Below are 20,773 nucleotides of genomic sequence, written 5' to 3'. Positions count from 1 at the left end.
CTGCTTGTGTTACTTGTGTTTTTATATGGAGCTATATCTCTCCCTTCTGCAAGTCCTCACCTCCAATGGAGCTATCTAGCAGGACTCACTTTCAATGGGGCTGGGTTCCTCCAACCACCAAATCAATCAAACACATATGCACATACACACACAGATTAACAATGCACGCCTGAGCCAGGTCGAGTTATTCAGCATTGACAGCCTAGCACCCTCATATGCTTTGAACTCAGTAGATTCTGTATTTCAGCAGGACAATAATAAATGCAGTTAGACACACATACATGCATGCCAACAGAGTACATCTGAGCTGGCTGGGTCTGATCAGCACTTTCAGCCAATACCCTCATGCACCTCAAAACTCAGCACATCTCAATCTCTTATTACAATGGTCCTAGTAGTAACTCCCTTGATGAGGAGACCCCACCATAGTTTTGGGCATTACAGAGATCTTTGGCTTAGGTAAAAGCAAATGGGGAAGTCAAGGAGAAGAAAGAGTAAGTGAGGTTCAGAAAAAGAATATAGCAACCAGTTTGCCCATAAAAGTTATTTATTGCCAGGTATATGAATTTATGATGATACCAGTAGTAATGGCCATACAAAAGAGAGAAATAAAACAGTTACAATATTAAATAGTTTCAATTAGGTATTTGGGAAGTCTAGCTCAAGTTCGATTAGTAAAAGTCAGGTTTAGAAAACTGTACCTGGAGTAAGAAAAGAAAAGTCAGGTTCCTGGAATCAGAGAGAAAGAGAAAAAGAATTGGGGGTCTCACCACTCAGTAAAGCTTGAACCAGTTGAGGTTCCCAGGTATTTGTTCGAGCTTGCAGACAGGCAGAGTCCTCAGCACAATTGAAGGAGGGATTCCAGGCAAAAAAGGAGTGAAACTGGTGCAGCTTTTGGATCCAAGCATCAGGACATAAACTTGAGCTTGGGTAGGATTTTTTGTAGAAAACTGACAATGGTTCAAGGGAGAACACTAGGTTTGTTTATGGGTAAAGGATGGCTCATATGCTGGATAATAGGAACTGGTCATTCCCGACTATGTGTGGCATTACTCTGAGGGAGCTCACAATACAGACAGGCAGATTCAGTATTTTGGGTAGCAATAAAAGGGTCATTACTAAAACCCATCTGATAAATGCTGAGCTGGGTGTGTTGATTAGCATTTGGAGCAGGGATCTCCCATCATGCCGTGCTCCCCTGCTTCTCTAGTCCCAGAGTTTGATGTGGTCCCTGCCTTGGAATCTCTGTTCTCCATTCTGAATGCTAATGGAGGTGCTTTCCTGTCCCATCTCCCATTTAAATAAGTTGTCATCTGCTTCCATCTCTGATGTAAATGAGACATGGGGAGTTGCTTCACTCCTATCACCCTTCTCTGGAGGGATTTAGGCGCATCTCCTACGGCATCTTCATTGTTTTTTGTAAGTCCTTCCTCTAATCAGTTCTTGTTCAGGCAGAGGTGGACAGCGTGAGTCCTTTGTGAGTCAGACAGGCTGCATACTATGCTAGGGTTCCCCAAGAACACAGAGCTGACAGGTAACAGTCCCCAACTTTCCCAGTGCAGCATGGTGGCAGCAGCTCCTCATGGTGGCAGGCAGGTGGGATGGTTACTTGGTGTGCTGCATCACAGCCTCTTCTGTGTGGGTCTGACTCCCAGTGGCCATGGTGCCAGGACTGCACACCACCAACAGAAAGCTGGGTCAGCAGGTAGACAGGTGCAGGGGTGTGATGCACTCTGTATGTTGTGCAGCCCAGCCTAACCCCAGCTGCAGCAGAGTGGAGCGATGTGGGGTGCAGCCCTTCCTCCTCAGGCTTCTGGTGGTGACCAGCAGGCTAGATAGGATCAATTAGTATCTCCACCCACCTCAAGTGCTCACCATAACTCATTTAGCATCCTTCCAGCCCAAATAATTGCCCACCCTTTGGGCTCAGGCTAATTTTTGGTGAGGAGTGGAGGGGCTGTGAGATGCTGGCGAGGGCATTATGTGGCTCTCTGTTCATAGTTCCCAGAGGCTGAGTGCTCTGTCCTACCCTTTCCCCTCAAGGTCTCAGTAGCTTTTCAATTCCTGCTCTGGAAAAGGACAAATCAGTTTCAGCTCCTTGCTAGAGCCTTGTACTCAGGGATTCACAGGTTATTTCCACATAGGGATGGGACTGAAAAGGTTACCAGGCACTGAGGGGTGGCTTTGTGGACCCCCACTTGTCAGCATCAGGAGCCTGGGTGCTGTTGGGGAAAGGAGCTCTTCTCTGGAAAGGGGCTTAAGTTCAGCTCCATGCTAGAGCTGTTTCCTGGGGTTCACAAGCTAAATAAGCCCATTTCCAGAGGAGGCGTTAAAAAGCTGCAGAGATCTTAGGGGGCTCTTGGAGAATCCTCTTGGGAGCAGGGTCTACTCCCACTCACCCCCACAGCACCTAGCAACTGCTCCTCTCCTACTACTATTTCAAATTACCCTGTGGTCCTGCCAAATGGAGTCCAGGTTCTCCCTTTCCCCCAACAAGTCAAGATACCACCACATGGATTTTGTAAATTGTAATTACATTATTACACTTAATTAGTGTTTTTTCATTCTTCTTTTCTTTTTCTTTTTTAGAAGGGGAAGCAGAAATTGCAATTGCAGGCCATAACATCTTCCTCTTTCTTGGCAAACAGTCAATCTGGTCTTCCTCTCCTGATCACGTGCTAGTGGAATCCTGATGAAACTCCAGGCAATGGAAGTCTTGGTGGTCTGGGTACTCTACCAGCCTTAGTGGCATTTTGGCAGAAGTGTAACCCCTACAAGGTAACAGTTTTATGTGGAGCCTTTAACAATATAAATACAGACACTTCTGACCAGAGACAAACATGAAGGGGTTCCCTATCAATGACATTCTTGGAATTGGTTAAGTGCTTTGTTTGTCTGCACTCCTAGCCTAACTCAATCAGAGATGCACAAGCTTTCATAAGCAAGAGCTCACTTCATCAGATACTCTTGATCACAAAAGCTTATGCATCTCTGATTCATCTATTCCATAAAGGTGCACCCAGTCTTCTTCCTAACTTCAAACTAACACAGCTAACTACCTCCTACTTTATGCATGGGATTCTCTTACTGAATGTTCAAAAGACAGATACTCATGGACAGGATATGATTATCTTTAGATGGCAGGAGCCTTGTGTATTACAATCTTTAAATTGATAAGGATGTGGATAAAGATTATTCCAACAATCTTAAGTTGGTAACTCCTGGTTGAAGCATTTCATAATTGGAAGTCTTTAAATGAGAGAAACAGCTTTTTGTGATTTTGTTGTTTCTTATTTTTTTCAATAACCCTTTCACTATTTATTATCTTCAGATATGAAGAAAGGTCCCTTCTTTTCCTTACCAGTGCAAATAAAGAAAATGCTACATTAAGACTAGCCACTGCAACCTCCAGGAAAGTAAACAGTTTAGTTTCATGCATAGAATGCAATTAATAGTAACATTCAAAAGTGTAATCCCAGAGGTACCCATGTAGTCCACTCTAACTTTTCTGGCTGCTTTCCCCCACCACTATATTTTGTTGGGACATACTTTCAGCCATATACCTTGTATCCAGAAATTAATTTTACATAGACAATGAATAATCATTTCCATTGTGCCAAGTACTTGACATGAATGTAAGACAGAGTTGTTCATCAGCATTTTGACTAAGTTGTGGTCTATGTCTTATCATCACCCACCCTCCAGACTCATATATGTACCGAAAAAGTGTGATGAGAGGTTACAAGATTACGAAGGAAGTCATAGCCATCAATGCAGAAGAGCTGTCTCTCAAAGCTGACTTTTGAGACCTGTCAGAGAAGAATGAGCTCAGGTATTCAACAAGAGCTCCACCCAGCCCAGCAAATAAGCTTAAACAAAGAAATCAAACCAAATCTTGTGACCAACGGTACCAAAGGCAGCAGGCAACTTCAAAGAATCGTTGCAGACACTTCTTCAAAGAATCACTGCAGTTACTTCTTTCTAGAATATAGTCTATTTATTAATATTTCTGGAATTCTTTCAAATAACTTACCAGAAAACAAACTTGTGGGAGGTGGGGAGGGGGCTGGGGAGCTATTAAGTAATTTGTCCTCTCATTAATGTATTGCTCAAAAAAGAAAGATTGCTATTGCTTGCAGTTGCTATAGAAGCCACTAGATGTCACTAAATATCAATATTCTAATAAACTCTTTGTTTCATTTTTAACTTTTAAAGATGTTGATCCCTTTCTTCATACGTGCATATTTAAGATTTTTTATTTAATGTCCGATTAGTAGATAGCTGAGGGATATGTACATAAATCAACGACTGTAAATGAAGCAGAGACAAAAGCTCAAATATTACACCATCACAATTCATAAAACATGTTGGAAACATCACTCATAATAAAAACAAAAGGTGACACAGACTTGTGAAGGATAACCCAGAATGATGGAAACATATCAGAGTAAGTTAGACATAACATATGCTTTGCTCAAAATGAAGCTATCATTTTCTTTCAGAAACTGTAACAATCCTTTCCTTTTTCCATAAAGTAATTCTTCCACTTGTTTTCCAAGTTCATGCAAGTTTCTATAATAAAAAGCCCACTGTGTACAGTTGTGTCACCAATTTGTATGTAGACACTAATGATTTAGTATAGGTACATCAGACATTTCCATACCCCCAATACTTGGAATATAGACAGATGCAACAACTACAGTAAAGGATTTAAGATAGGGCTGTCCAACTTCTAAGTGGCTGGGTCTGCACACAGTACTGGCCACACTAGTGGAGGCCCCACATCCCAGGAGCTATAGTAGTGTAAGCCATGGTTCCCTGGGCCGCTCCACCCACTACAGCACCGTGTGTGGATAGCATCCTGCCACATGCACATAAGAACTGCTGCACTATGCATGAGAGCAGTGCTCTCTCTGCACCATGTATGCAGGCAGTCCCACCTTAGCTCTTACTGCATCACACCATAGGCTCCCCTGGTGCCATGAGCTGCACCACTCTACTCTTTGGGGTGGTAACAGTTAGTGAAAGCCGAGGGTGGAAGAGAGACCCTAGATACCCTGTCTGAAGCACCAGCCAGAGTGATAGGGGGAGCAGTCGACAAATAGGAGCCTGGGGGCCATATATTAACCCCTTACATATGGCTTGTGGTCTTCCAACTGAAAAGCCCTCAAATAAGGCAATTACATCTGCCTGATTCTTTAGCCATACAAGTATAATAAAATGTTTCTTTGGACTAGTCATTTGACTTGTTTTGGTTTTGTTCAAGCATCTTAGGGTGATAGTTTACTTTTCTGCTTCCTTCTCTCCCATCTGGAAAGTATAATGAACAAGAAATCTTCTCTCATCCATGAAAACAGAAGAAAAAACAAACAATTATTTTTCATCTTTAAGTCAATGAGAAATCTGCAAGCACTTTCCTCCTTCCTTTTGCAATACAAGGGCATATTTTTCTCATAATCCCAATGTGAAAAGTCCAGAAAGGAGAAGTCCTTTCATCTAATTACTAAGTGAGTGCAGAGGAAATCTGCGGGAGGGAGGGGTGGGGGGGTCTCCATAACCACTCTTTCTGTAGAGTTAGAGGGGGAAAAAGCATTTTTTTAACCCAGCATGTTTATAAAATGGGGAATAAAAACATTTTGCACGTCATTAACTGGGCACAGTGAGAAAAACAATGTTCAGTGGACATGTGCTTGCCCTCCTGCTGAAATGGTTTTCTAGAACCTGGTACACAGACAGCCTTGAGAGGGAAGGCTAACCCAATGAACTATAACCTAACAACTTATATCAGTTGACTTGTTTCCATTATATTGTAGAACATAACTATATTAATGATTTGGTAGATGGGATTGTGTGTATACTTAGCAAATTTGTAGGTGACACCAAGATAAGTGGGGTTGTACATGTTCTGGAGGAGACAATTAGGATTTACAATGACCTAAACAAACTGGAAACATGTTTTAAATTAATTGACGAAATTCAGTAAGTTCAAAGTTCTACATTTTGGAAGAAACAATCACAGGCCCATATACTCACTGGGAAATGGCTAGTTAGGCTGCAGTACTGCAAAAAAGGATCTGGGGGTCTGTTTATGTCCAGAAGGTACATAACTACATAGCCCCAAAAATGCTTTTGTTACCAAAAAAAACCAGTAGCCTACTAGGATGCATTAGTATGAGTGTCATTTGTAAGTCAAGGGATGGGATTCTTCAGCTCTATACAATAAGGACACACCTGACATACTGTGTCCTGTTTTGGGCACTGTACTTTATGAAAGACTTGGACAAATTAGAAAGAGTCCAGCAGAAAACAAAGAAATGATTAGAGGTCATCCCTCCAACCTGTTCCTGCTTTCCAAGAACAGGTTGGAGGAACTATGAAAGCTATGAAACGGGAATCATTTAGTTTGGAGTAGAGAAGGCTGAGGGGAGATTTAATAATATCTAAAGTCTTGAAATTTCTAAAGGGTGGTGATAAAGAAGATGGCAATAAATAGACTGTTTTCTGTGGCTGCAGAGGAGAGGGCAAGGAGTAAGAAGTAATTCTCAGATTGCAACAAGAGATGTTTTTTACGTTGGATATTAGGAAAAACTTTCTTACTAGAAGTGTAGTTAAGAACAAACTAAAGAGACATGTTGTAGAATCTTCATCCTTGGATTAAGGATGTCTTTGTCTAGGTTGGTTTAGACAGGCATGATCCCTCCCTGAGCAAAGTGTTTCATGAAATGAACTCATAACCAAGACCTACTTTTCTATGATTCAGTGAATAAGAGCTTCTAAAATCCTCTCAACTTATATCAACTCATCTCTGGAAGGATGTTGGTAACAACATTTCCTTGTGTTGAAATCTTTCCTAAGGCACTGATAGTTTGAACAAGGAAACAAGTAGTAGAATGGCCATAGGCATGTTGTAGGTCTGGTTGTGGAAACAGAGGAAGTCAAAATTCTCCTTTATCCATATGTACCTTCCCTTCTACTTGGTTTAGGTCAATTTAAGTTTCCACAGTACTTTCCCAGACCATGTGGTGGGCAGTTTGTAGTGGTAGGGAATTCATGTAGGTGTGTGAAGAGAAAGGTTGGGGTGTCATTGTACAGCATGATGTTAAGGGCCTGGCAAACATCTTTACCCAACATCACAGTTTTTGTATAGCTATGACATTTCGGTCAACGTAGCAAGGGTTAGGTTGATCTAAATGACCACTCAATGCAAATGTTTGGAGGATTTAATTCAGCCAAAAAATGGTGTGTCCAATCTAAGTTAATTCACCTCAGAAAGTGCACTAACTTAGACTGAGAACATGTTAACCTGATCTTGCAAACGTCTGCCTGAGTTCTCAGCATACCCCTGGGGTTGGGAAAGCACAGCCACTCATCCCAGTCCTGGTGCCATACTATTCCTACCTGTTCCAACCCTGACATGATCCTTTTTAGCTCCCTGCTCCCACAGCCTTACACCAGAGACCCACCAGCCTACCCTCCCAGACCTGCCAACTCCCCCGATCCTACTACCCCCTCCCCTTAGCTCAAGTCACTTACTTTGGGCCCCTCATACTCATACCAGCATTGGTGAGCAGCTGCACACAAAACTGTTGGTCTAACTTGCTTGGTGAGGTGAATGCTTGTTCACACCCACAATGAACCATTAATGCAGTTTGTGGCCTAGATTTTAACTGTCACGTGGCTGTCACCTTGTAAATGGTGCAAAGTACAAAAGTTTCATTCTAAGAGGCCATAATGTCCAGCAGATCTCTCAAACATACACAAGTTCCCATAGTCATCTCTGATGTGCCTTCTCTTTTTTTCTCCTTCCACCCTTCTAGAAGATGGTAATCAGGAACTATGAAGTTTTTGAGTCATATTGCACTGCACTCATTGCAAATGTGTGCACTACACTCAATGTGAGGAATTTAAATCATGGGATTGGTTTTCACCAATAATAAATAGTGAATCCAACTGAAATCAAATGAAATTACAAGGGCTTACCCACCAAAAATTAAACTAAAACACCTCACAAAATTCAGGTCTTGGTGCGAGTCCAGTTTTTTCCAAAAAAAAAATTTGTCAAAAAAAAAGTCAAAATTTGGTATTAGTTTTCCTTCTTTGATCTAGTCTTTAGCAAGGACAGAGAGAACCCCCTCCCCAAAGGTTCATTTTGGGAAATATGGGCACACTGTTATTTTTTTTGTTTTATAATATCTCCATGGCACTTAACTTTTCAGTAGACACCATCCAAATTTGAGGCTAACTATAGAAACCTGTATTGCCTCCAGAATGGTCAGTGTCACTATGGCAATGCTCCAGAGATTAATATTCTGGTAATTTGAAAAGGTACTACATTTTACCATTCAATTATGCACATATGAATGTTTAACATCTAAAACACTAAAGTACACTAAGTTTTTTAATTTATAAGGTATGAAAAACCATTTCAAATCAGCTTTCATGGACTAGCTCAGTCACAAAAATAAAGGAAAAAAAATTTTCAGTAACTCATTAGATTTAAATAGCATGGATTACAGACATGAATGTCACTTCCAAACAGACAAATCTTACTTCCTGTGAAAAGGAAACTTTAGTTCCTTTCCTGACTGAATTCTTTTTACTTGGTGATACTATTTTTCTTCTAAAGTATTTTGACTCACATTATGAGGAACATTTAATATATTTACTGTTTAAAGATTACTGTTAATCATTTCATTTAAATATGAACACAGCTTCTCATAAATAAATGTCATGGCTCTAGTACAGGTATTCCAAAAAGATCTAGTTTACCTAAAATCAAAATCCCAAGTACTTCCAATTCACTTCTAAGTCTACCAAACCGCACACTGTGCAGTGTGGCTTATTTCCAGTTTCTTCAGATTTGATCTCTAAGGTTGAATTCACTTAACCACAGATAAGTAAAATGTAAGAAAAGAAAGTCAGTGATAAATCAGAAGCGAAGAAAAGGCATTAAGATTTCAATTATTTTCCTAGCCTTAGAGAAGACTTCCCAGAACTGTCCATTTGTTCTGAAGTTATTTGGTTCTAAATGATTTTTCCGAAGTTAGAGAAAATTCAGCATAACTCTCTTCTTTTTCCTGCTTAATTCTAAATCTTATTCAACAACATTCATTTCAAAAGTGTACTTTGGCCAAGGGGACAGAGCATTTCTTCACTGCTTCATTCACATGCATCTGGGACAGGCCTAGTCCATCTCATTGTGCAGGTCTAAGCATTCCTCCATTCTGTTTGATTTCTGTTTTTAAGTCACAAACAGTCAATAGCTCTTACAATCATTGTTCAAGTATATGGACAAAAGCATAGTGAACTTATGTTTTAAAGTTCCTTTATACACTGAAGAATAAATGGGGGTAGAGGGGAAGTTTTATCAAATGAAATTTCTTTTTTATGTCATTTTCTTTTTGTAAATCAGTAGCTTGCTTAAGATTTCTTACCTGCTTTGAGTAGTCAGGGCTGGCAAAGGGAAATTTATATATATGCTATAAACTGCAAAAAATCAGGGCAAAGACACTATTATTTTAATTAAATAATAAAAGGCTTATTTTATAGTCATGTAAAATTGTTAGGATTCCTCAAAGAGCTGTACAACATTGCATCATCTATAGCAATTAGTTTCATCAGACAATAAACCCTTCATCAGCAATATGGTGAAGAGTAAATTATACTGGGAATGGAGCTTTGGAGTGTGACAGGTTGACAGATATGGTGTGAAATTGAAACCCATTAATGTTTTAAGCAGGGGGAAAGCATTTGCTTCAACTTCATATACTTTGTTCTTATTTAACATTTTATATATGAGTAGTATTAGGTATGTACAATTAATATAACTTGACATGGCAATTTGGAAAAAGATAAGAGACATTACATGAAGCTGATTTACTCCACTAGGTACACTAACATGGCTTGGCTTTCTGGGTGGCTGCTTGAATAGCACACAAAAGCAGCATTTAATAAATGTTACTGTCATCTCTCAGTTGCAGTGATGCAAATTGAGAATAACTCCATTAATATCAATGGAATTATCCTGGTGCAACAAAAAGAAGTGGCCCAATTCCAAAAGTAATTAGCAAAGCAAAGTACTGCATTAGACTATACAATGATGGTTGACACACTTAGTTGTTGTTGAGTCTGAAAGATGAACTAAAGCACACTCACATTTTCTTCATTATATGGGGTGTAGTTAGTGAATTATATAGTTAAGATTTCATAACTGTTTCCATTCTAATGCCTTATTTTCAATGTTTACTTCCTGAAGCTGTCACTGTTAAACCTGAATATTTTCCAAGTCTGGTATTTGTCTCTGGAAGTGAGCTTTTCTTTTCCCTTTTTTTTTAAATGAGTGCAAAGAATGGGGTTTAAAATGTGTTTCCACAACCTTAAAGGAAGTGTGTGGCCTTTTTAAAGAGACATATATTTGAAATGGCAGCATGAGAGTATATTGTCTTGTTTAGTTCAATGTTGCCTGCTCATGGTATTTGCATGTCAATTTGTTTTATGCCAGAAAACCTTGAGAGTTCTACTAAGAAAGTTCTTTTTTTATTTTTCTCCTCTAATTTTAAGTTCAAAACTAGAGGAAGATATGCCAAGATATGTTAAGAAATCCTATGAGTGCTGAGCTGTGCAATACTCAAATCAGAAAATATTAACATTAAGGATTGCTTACAATCCACATTTCCCACCCCAAAACAAACAACTGGCTTATGTGCCCATTAGCCTAAAATACTAGAAATATTGAGATCTGCCACAAGTGCAGACAAGTTAAAAGAGTTCTGAGATTGAAAAGGTGGGAGTGCCTATATGGGAGGGGAAAATGCACGTACTAGTCAAGCTTCAGTGCACAAACCAACCATTACCTGTTAGAGGTTTGATTGAAACTAGACCTATGCCCAATTTGTTCTCTAATAGTTAATTACAGGCTTTTTGCACCTTCTTCTAAAATAACTCATACTGAAAATTGTCAGAGATGAGATCTAGGTTTCAGCATGCATATAATTCATATCATACTTCAATGTCCGGTATGTGAAAGAACATACTCTTTTTTATTATTATTGTTTTTTAAGTTTTACTACCATGACCAAATACCATTATTTTTTTCTGTGTGCATTGGAAAGTAGATATTTACAATTTGCCTATATAGGAATATCTGGGACAATCATAACATTGACATAAAAAAACAAAATAAAATGAAGCATGCAATTGAAAAGGGGGTAGGATTTCCAGCTGGATTTAAAAAACTCAGATTCATTTAATTTTTTTTATACTTATTATTATCTTCATGTATTTAATTCCAACAACCAAAGGAAAATTGGCTGAAAGTATCTTTGTTAAAGATTCAATACCTCTGTATAGCAGTTTTCCAGCAAAACAGCTAAAGGATGGATACAACATTATTGGTATTTTTAAAGTTAAATCATACACAAATAAGTAAATTAATATAAATAGGCTCTATCCTAAGTGTTAACACAACCTTTATAAATCAAAGAAGCAAAAATGGGTATAAAAAACAAACTTAAAAAATCTGTGTAGATTACATTCAAGGTGCAGGCAGATTTTTAAATATGATTTTCTTGACACGTATGGTATGTTAAAATATAATTATAACAACATATACTCTTAAAACAAAGTATCCATTTTTATTACAATTGTATATAATACCTCTAACATCTCACAGAATTATAAACTGTTCTCTTCAGGTTAGGTGTACAGAGTCCATGAAAATCAAGTAAGGATACATACAAAATAAGAAGTATTTATCCAATATACAAGGTTGAAGTCCAGATAGTTAACTGGTATCAATAAGTTTTGCTTTAGATATTTCGAGGTTACACTGATTTAAGTTAACTGAAAATTTGGATCTAAGTATACAATAAAGAGGTGTTGGGACTGCTGCATCTGTTATATTTAAATCCAAGTTGGTTTCATATCTAGTTCCTTAGAGTGTAACTTCTGTCATGACCTTGATATGGACTTTCCTTTGGCTAGAATACCAAGGTTTGGTTTCATTTATCTTAAATCAACCATGCCTAATGGTACAAAATATTTCAGTGTTACAGAACATCTCAGGCTGATGAGAGACACTATGTTTATAAGTAATGAGTCTAAAAGTAATACTTTTTACTTTCTATATATTCTGTAAAACCTAAAATAAATCATTCAAAATCAGCCAAACAAACCAAAAGGGGAAAAAAGCGCTATTTGGCATCAACAGTGAAGATTCATTTCTACCAGCATAAACACAAAGTTTCCTCCTATATTTCTATTGATCAATACTTTGAGTGAACAGAGTCAACTGAATATTATTATCCAAATCAAAGGCAAGAAAACTAATGTACAGTGAATTACATCATTTCTGGGAAAGCATTAATCTACCTAATAATAAGCAATGAAGCTGATGGTCATCAAGAGCCATGATTCTGATATACCAAGAACAAACCCAATTGTCAGAAAAGTTAATCCCCTGTTTTCTCCTACAGTGAGGATCCTCCCCTTGCAAGACATCTTTTTATCGGTCAGTTACCCTATGGAAAAGTTTCTCCATCTATTTTGATGGATGGTTTTATAGCTAGGTATTATGTTGGGCTCTTCATTTGCTATAAACTAAACATAAAACTCAGAGTTTTGTGATCTTTTTAGAAGTCTTGGTCTCTTGTTACCCAAAAGTACAGATTCCCAAGTATGTATATGCCCAGTAACCTGATACTAGTGACTTCTGAAGCATAACATTTATGCCTCCTCTTTTCAGTTTGTCCATAATAGAGCTATTACCTAACTTACTGTAAGTGGTATATTTCAATGTGTGTTAACCATATGCATTTCACTAATGCTGTGCTTGTATCACATGAACTCACGTTTGGATTTTTGTGGGGTTTTTGGCCAGCAGTATGTGCTGGATGCCACATCTATGTCTGGGGTATACTCACAATCAAAGGCATAAACAGTGGGGTAATGACAGCCACTCCCCAGTTCCATTAGCAATGGATTGTCTGGATTGTATAGGTCTCCATTTTCATTAGGAAAGTAGTTGGAATATGGAATATATATGGAACACAGACTTATGGAGATCCTAACCAGTTCTTCAGTTCCCCATTCATGTATGTTCCATCAGTGATGGTGCTCAAGCAGTGGACCAAACTGATGTAGGGCAACTATTAAGAGTGGACTCTGCTGTATGGAGACTTCCAGATAGTTTCTATTTTTTTGTGTCAATGGAGTGCAAAAATAACAGAAAAATAAGGCAGAGAGTCTGCTTCAAATGTCAGCTGCAACTCCCTGAAATTTCTGAAAAAAATATATGTTCACATGTCAAATTGAAAAGGTTGAAAACAACTGCCATTGATTTTTACAGGGTTTTCTCTTTCTTTTTGATGTGTATTCCTCTAACTACGGAGTTATGTGCTGAGTGGTATGGGTGTGTGCACGCCTGCTAGATGGAGTTATTACACCTTATGTTTGTCTCCTGTTGCTGCCTGCTGTTATTCCTGAAGAGCATTCAGTTATGTCTTTTGTTTTTGTACAATAGAAATTTGTTGCCCTGTTGCTCCTTGTCTGATCTCACTGGAAAAGAGAAACTCCTGCCAATACACAAAGCTGACATCAGGGATGGGATGCCAGTAATTAGGATGCTTCCAGTGCTTCATCATGAGCTGTAAATGCCAAAGGCTACAAGAGACATGGGGACCTGAACCACTTAAGGAGCTCAGGTCAGGAATTCTTTTCTCACAGCACAGTCCCTGAAGCTCTTCTCCACTGAGACTAGATTGGACCACATTAAAAAAGTAGAGGTGATAGGGACATTGTTCTGGGGCTCCTATGCCAACTGGCTGGAGCTCTAGTTAGAAACCAATCAGATTATTGAGGCTAACAAGAAACATTCCATGGTTACTCACTGTCATCAGTTCATAGACTTTTGACATTATTTCCTTGTGTCTCCAACCAAATTTAATTGACAAGTTATACAACCAAATCAATGCACTACTAAAAAAAAAAAAATCATTTTTCACCAATTCTACTGAAACAGAGAAATATTTCCATGTCAGCCAGCACAACTGGATGCCAAATGATTGCAGCATACATAGCCTGTGTGCACTGAGCTGAAAACTACAATTTTGGGTACCTACAGATGTTCAGGCCCCACTCTAACTCATGGCACTTTACATAATGCACCATGAATTAGAGTCCCCCACCTGACCCAACAGATTTTCACCTGTTGGGTCAGGTGAGGGGGCAGGGTGCTGAAGCCAACTTGCACTGGTCCTAGCCAGCAGACAGGGGCACTCCAGCAAACTGTTCCTTTTTCCAGCCCTGCCACCTCCGGATGTCAGCAAGGGAGGAAAACAGAAGGAGAAGGAGCAGCCAGTAGATTGCTGCTAACTGTTCACTCTCCTTCCCCCTCTCTCCCTCACTGACATCCCTAGGGATGGGGATGGACTGGTGCTGCTGGTGCAAGAATGAGCCTAATTCCAGCCCCCACACACAAAAACCGTGGAAGGAACATGGCTGTAAAGCATTTCCAGGGGTCCGAGTGAATGAAAAATGTTACTTGTGTAAACACCCATTAGTATCAGTCCTGAGACTTTACCAAGGGACTGACTTGGATGGGGATCAAGATAAAGCTCTGCAATGTAGGCTCCTCATGAGGCAAAACTGAAATTCACTTCTTATGAGCACTTGCTCACAAGGCTGAGTCTCTCTGTTCAAAGGAGATCCAAGTGTTGTCTGAGAAAAATGACGTCAATTGAAATTCAATTAGCAATTCTCCAAAAAAAGTCAATGGCAGTAAACAAGTAAATAAATTCTTAATTTTGGGGAAGTAGCTGTAGCCACAGATGTGACACAAGCTGTTTCTGTGATGCTGAATGCCATCAGTATAAACAAAAGTGTCACACTGAATGTTTATGTTATCAAAAGTTCAAGCCATCCAGAAAGAAGTCAAACAATCAGTGTATGCCTCTGGAGGACACAAATTTTATTGCTGATCTGAATAGAATTTCATCCTGTGGAATGGACACTGATGTTTATACTACCAGGTGTGTTAACATTGTAGAAACAGTAGACAATTTATACCAGAGCTGTGAAACTTATCCGGCTCTATGGCCTGGATGGGTGGTGGAGGGCCTGTCCCCAGGCTGGATTGGGTCCATAACCTCTCCCTTTCTCTCCCCCAATCATCCCCCTGCACACACACTGGCTCCAGTGCACACAGCACCCTCTCTGGCCAGTCCAGGATTAGACGCCATGCAGTGTTTCTCTGGGATACATGCCATGCATGGTGTCTGCACCAACTGGTGTGGGAAGTGTGCTGCATGCAGCACCCTTTCCAACTGGCCTGGTATTGCACTGACTGTGGCAACTGTTCCTGCCTGTCAAGGGAGGATTCCATGTGTAGCATGAGTCCTGGACTAGCTGGAGTGGGCTCAATGGGTGGCATGAGTCCCAGGATGGCTGAGGGAGGTGTAGTCTACTGCAAGCATCCTAGGCTGAGGCCAGTCCAGTATGTGCTGCTTGCAGGTCAACTCTGAGAGGCAGAGGCAGTAGTAGAAGCTGGATGATGGGGCTCTGTGGGCCAGATACAACCTCTGAGTCATATCTTTGACATCCCTGACCTACACTACAGTAATGCTTTAAGGTGTTCTCTGTTTCATTAGACTCAGGATCCAAGTTTGCCTTAATTTCAAAAGAGGCATACAAATTGCCATGGCCTAGAGTTGTCCTCCTATTGTTCCATGTGAAGCAAGGGTGCTTACATGAGTTACATTTTTTTATGTAATTGGGCCCTTGAAAGCTCTTTACAGCTATGCCATGCCACACATGCACAGCTGCAGAATGCTTTTAAAGTGGCTGATCATGTGAAAAATTAACCCTCCTCAAATAAGCTATCAGATAAAGGCAGTGTGCTTTAGAGAACCTTAGGGAACTTGTGTTCCCTAGGGCTATTTTTTCACATGTTGGCTGGGTCAGGGGGCTGGACCCAATGATCTTCTGAGGTCCCTTCCAGCCCTAATATCTAATATCTATGAATGGTTCCAGCTACTGGACAGTAGGCCTATGTGAATAGGCAATTATTCGATCCGGCTTCAGATCTGGCCACTTTGGATGCCAGCAATCTGATCTGGAGCTCCGGACCAGGTTTCCATTTCTATTCGGCTGAAGCTGCTACAAAGCTTTGGAGCCACCTTGAAGATCCAGCCATAGGGTATAATGAGGATTCAATTAAATATCTATAACCTTGTTGTTTTTTTTCTGAGTTGGATGAAACTTGCGGGCTTGGTAGCTTCCACTGAGATCATAAAGCCTGCCAGGTTTCAAGAAGATTGGTGAAAGGGTCAGGGGGAACTGCACCCCAAATTTTTGAAAGCAAAACTCATGTCACGTGTATGTGTTATACCACAGGGGGCTGAAAACTACAAGGGTTGGTAGCCCTCGGTGTGGCCACAGAGTCTGCCAAGTTTCAAGGTGATAGGTGTAGGGGTTTGAAGGGGAAATGCACCTCAAGCTGCAGACAAGTAAAACTTGTGACATGGGTGACACTGTGTGTGTTAAGGCACAGCAGGGTGATAGCTGCAAGGATGGTAGCCCCTGCTGTGGCCATGAAGCCTGCCAGCTGTCAAGGACATAGGTGCAAGGCTTCTGGGTTCTGGGGCCCTGCGCCTCTAGCTGCTGACTGGCAAAACTCGTGACATGGGTGCTTGTGCAACTTGCTTGGACGGTGGGAGGGGGAAGACACTACTGCAGGCCTGGCTGCTAAACTACTATCTTTACCAGTTACCAATCAATCATGATTCACTCAAGGACCAGCTCAATACACAGTAGTTAGCTAATGTAGCCAGTTAATTAGCAATTATTAACGCCTACAAAACCACAGACTAAGAAGATGAAATAATCAATACAGACAATCAACTGTCCCAAGACAGAGACAGTCAGTTGCACAAGCACCCATGTCATGAGTTTTGCCTGTGAGCAGCTAGAGGTGCAAGGCCCCAGGACCCCCATGTACCTATCTTCTTGACAACTGGTAGGCTTTGTGGCTGCAGCAGGGACAACCATCCCTGCAGCTTTCAGCCCCTGTAATGTAACACATACACATGACATGAGTTTTGCTTTCAGCAATTTGGGATGAAGTTCCCCCAGACCCCTGTATCAATCTTCTTGAAACTTGGCAGGTTTTGTGGCCTCACAAGGGGCCACCACCCCTGCAGCTTTCACCCCCCTGTGGTGTAACACACACACGACATGAGTTTTGCTTTGATGAATTTGGGGTGCAGTTTCTCCCGAACCTCTGCACTGAAACATGGTAAACTTGACGCTATCAGCAGAAGCTACCATCCCTGAAAGTTTCATCCAAATCAGACATAAAACAAGAAAGTTATAGATATTTCATTGATTCCCCATTGTAACCTATTGCTGGATCTCCGAAGCGGTTCCAAAATGGTTCGGAAGCTCAGAAATGGTTCGGAAGCTCTGAACCACTTTGGAAAGCCTAACAAAGTCAGTGCTTCAATCTGGGCATGCTGCCTTGGATGCCAAAGTGTCCAAAGCTTCTCCAGATCTGAAGCATGGTCCAAAGCTTCACACAGCCCTACTGGACAGCAGGTTAACAGGGATGCATAGCACTGAGAGAGACCACATTCAAGATACCCTAAAAGGAATTCAGCAAAGTTTTTCAAGAAGATGTCTACACAAAAGACCACCATTTTCATTTACACTAGCTCTCAAGGGAGGTGGTGCTCTCTCTGAGATTACAGGTCTTCAAGAGGAGGCTGGACAAATATTTGACTAGGGTGTTATGACCCCACACTCGTTGCTGCCCAAGTAGTGGGGCGGACCTGGTGATCTGTTTAGGTCCCTTCCAACCTTAAGCACTATGAAACTATGAAGCTCTGACCATGGCACTAATTTCAATGAAATCTCATTATAGTGCATTCACCATGTATGCGAAAAATGATGAAAAATTGAATGACTTATTAGAATAAGGTATCCTAGCAATAGTTGTAGATCCAACTTCATCCACTCCCACTATACCCATCACAAAGGCCATGGTAATGCTTGAATACATACTGATTTCAAATGTCTGATAAACAAAAGACTACAGAAACATTTATAATAAATTACAGCCATAAACCAGCTGTCTGTAACACTTGCTGGAGGCAAGATTTTTGTTAGAGTGAACTTGGCTCAAGCATATCAATATCCCCTCGTGGATAATTAAGTTTCTGGTGTCAGGGCCATCTCCAGGGGGGACAAATTGGCATGACCAGTCCAGGCCCTGCAATTTGGGCGGGCCCTGTGGAGATGGCACAGTGGCATGGGGACTCCATACTGCTGCCAACTTCATGTCCGGCCACTCCCAGACACAAGGAAACTGGCGGTGGATTCAGTGGCTTGGGGGGAGTGGCAAGTGGCTGGATGCACTAGATTTGGCAGTGGATTGGGGGTGGGAGGGGGCAACAGTGTGAGACTGATGAGAGACCCAGACTTATTCGAATGTGACTGGACATTTCTTCCTTAATCCTCAATTCCAACATCACCGGCAATTGGATGAAGCCCTACCATTGCAACCAGTGCACAGGCAAACTCTTCAGTAAGAAGCCCAAGGAAAAAAATGGCAGGCCAGATAACCCACCTCTGTGAGCTGTAAATTTGACATCCCTGGACTAAATTGAAGGTATACGCAAAATGGGTGTTTAAAATGGGAGTGTTCTGGACAAAACCAGATGAATGGTCACTCAAAATCCTCACCATATACAAAGCTTTCAAACCGAAATAGAAAAACAGATCTGGTAGATTAACCAACACTTGTTCTCACCAAACCTATGTTCACTGCTGACTATATACACTGCAGGACCTTTCTGGGTATCAGCCTTTGAATTACCGGGCTGAAAATCACTGGGCTTTCCTTTTTATTACAGATAGGCACTATTTTGGTTTTTACAGTCTTCTGGGACCTAATCTGAACTCCATACATTGTCAAAAGTTAATAACCAATGGTTCTGCAGTAAAATCAGGAAATTCCTGTACCTGCTGATTTGAAAATATGCTGTTTATCTCTGTAACCTCTAGCCTATTCTTTCTCTACCATAGATTGGGTATTTATCCACCCATTATTTCTGATAAATGTGCTTGTCATCTGAACATTGACCTTTTCTGTGATGATGCGTGAAGTAAAACAAACAAACAAACATAAATTATTAAACAAGTCAGACTCCTGCACATCCTGCATTATTAACTTCCTTTCCCCATTAAGTAAGGGACTGTAACAGGATCCAACCTCCAAGGCCCCACTTATTCTGCTTCAGTCTTTCCTAACCACCTGCCTCCCACTTGCCACTGCTGGACATTCACAGGCTGAAGTAGCTCCTTTTAGTGCCTTTTCCCTAAATGCAGTCTCTCAGGGTTCTCCACCCCAAAACAGTCTCTCTTCCGCACTGAACCCTACTGGCCCCAATCATATACCTATAGCCCACAATTGACTTAAAGAAAATATTTATGGTCTCCAGCTGCCCCTGTAGCCATGCCTCTGTTTCACAGGCTCTCATACTCTAGGCTTCTGGCCCTGTGTCTTGTGCTCAGACCCCTGGCCCTATTCTGGGTTTAGCCCACTGAGTCGCTGACTTTTTCAGACCTGCTATCCCCAGCCTCTAACTACTTAGCTTTAGCCTTATGCATCCCACTGGGTTCTGAACCCTTGCAGGTCTCTCTCTCTCAGCCACTTATACTTCAGAGTACCCTACCTCCTGTAGCCACAGCACAAAACTTCCAGTAAGAAACAAAACTCAAAACACAAATTGACTGGTTGCAGGAAACAGTGCTAACAAATGCTTTTAATCAGGAGCAAATCAAAAACATGTTATTCCCTTCTTCCTACCCCCTTAGTTCCAGTGCCTTGTAAAAACACTTGAAATTTAAACTTAGAAGAAGAAATCTGGATTTTATGTTCCTTACACTGACATTACAGTTTGCCACCTGACAAACTCCACAAATCCATCACAAACACATATAATAATCATGCCATATATCATTTTCCCCAGCAGCCAAAACCAAAATAATATGGAAAAATCAATATTTCTCATGAAGAGAAAGAAATCTCCACATTTCTCATTGAAATAATCCTTTTTGCTCAGGATAGGAATTGGCTGCTAGAGGTCATCATGAGTCTAATGATTAAATCAATATGGACATTTTAGAGAGTTAATAGAACCAATAGTGGAACATGATCAACATTCTGAAAAGCTTTTCTAACTATACCCACTATTCCAGCCCACTTGTAAAACCAGTTTCCTTGGATAGAGAATAAGCTTTTTTCACTAGGAATGTTTTGTATTTAGGATAATGGAATAAAAGAGTCTGAAATGCATATTAAGTAATGAAATCTGAACAGATGAACTACAACAATAATAAACATTAATCCATAAAGCGTCAACTACAGTATTCAATATTGTATAGTAAGCATGCAGGATAAGTATTGTGGGGTGGAGGGGGGTGGTTGCTTGTTTGTTTTGTTTTGGGCATATTCTCAAACCTTATTTTGGGAATACTAACTCAAAAGAATAATTCAATGAATAGTTTTTGACTGTCATACCTGTCAAGTTTGAAAAATAACTAATTATTTTGAAAGCATTCACAAGCTGAAGGAATCTTCCAATTACATGCTGTTTTGCTCAAAACTATTTATTTTTTGTGGCTATCCTCAGTAAATTCATGACAATAGCTTTTTGGCTTTATTTATTTAAGTAAACTCTTCCAAATTCTCCAATACTCAAGTCTAGTCAGCTCCCTT

The sequence above is a fragment of the Crocodylus porosus genome, unplaced genomic scaffold, assembly GCF_001723895.1.
Source record: "Crocodylus porosus isolate Cpor-Errol unplaced genomic scaffold, CroPor_comp1, whole genome shotgun sequence".
Classification (NCBI taxonomy): Eukaryota; Metazoa; Chordata; order Crocodylia; family Crocodylidae; genus Crocodylus; species Crocodylus porosus.
The sequence above is the reverse complement of the archived record's forward strand: the minus strand, read 5'-3'. Positions refer to the sequence as shown.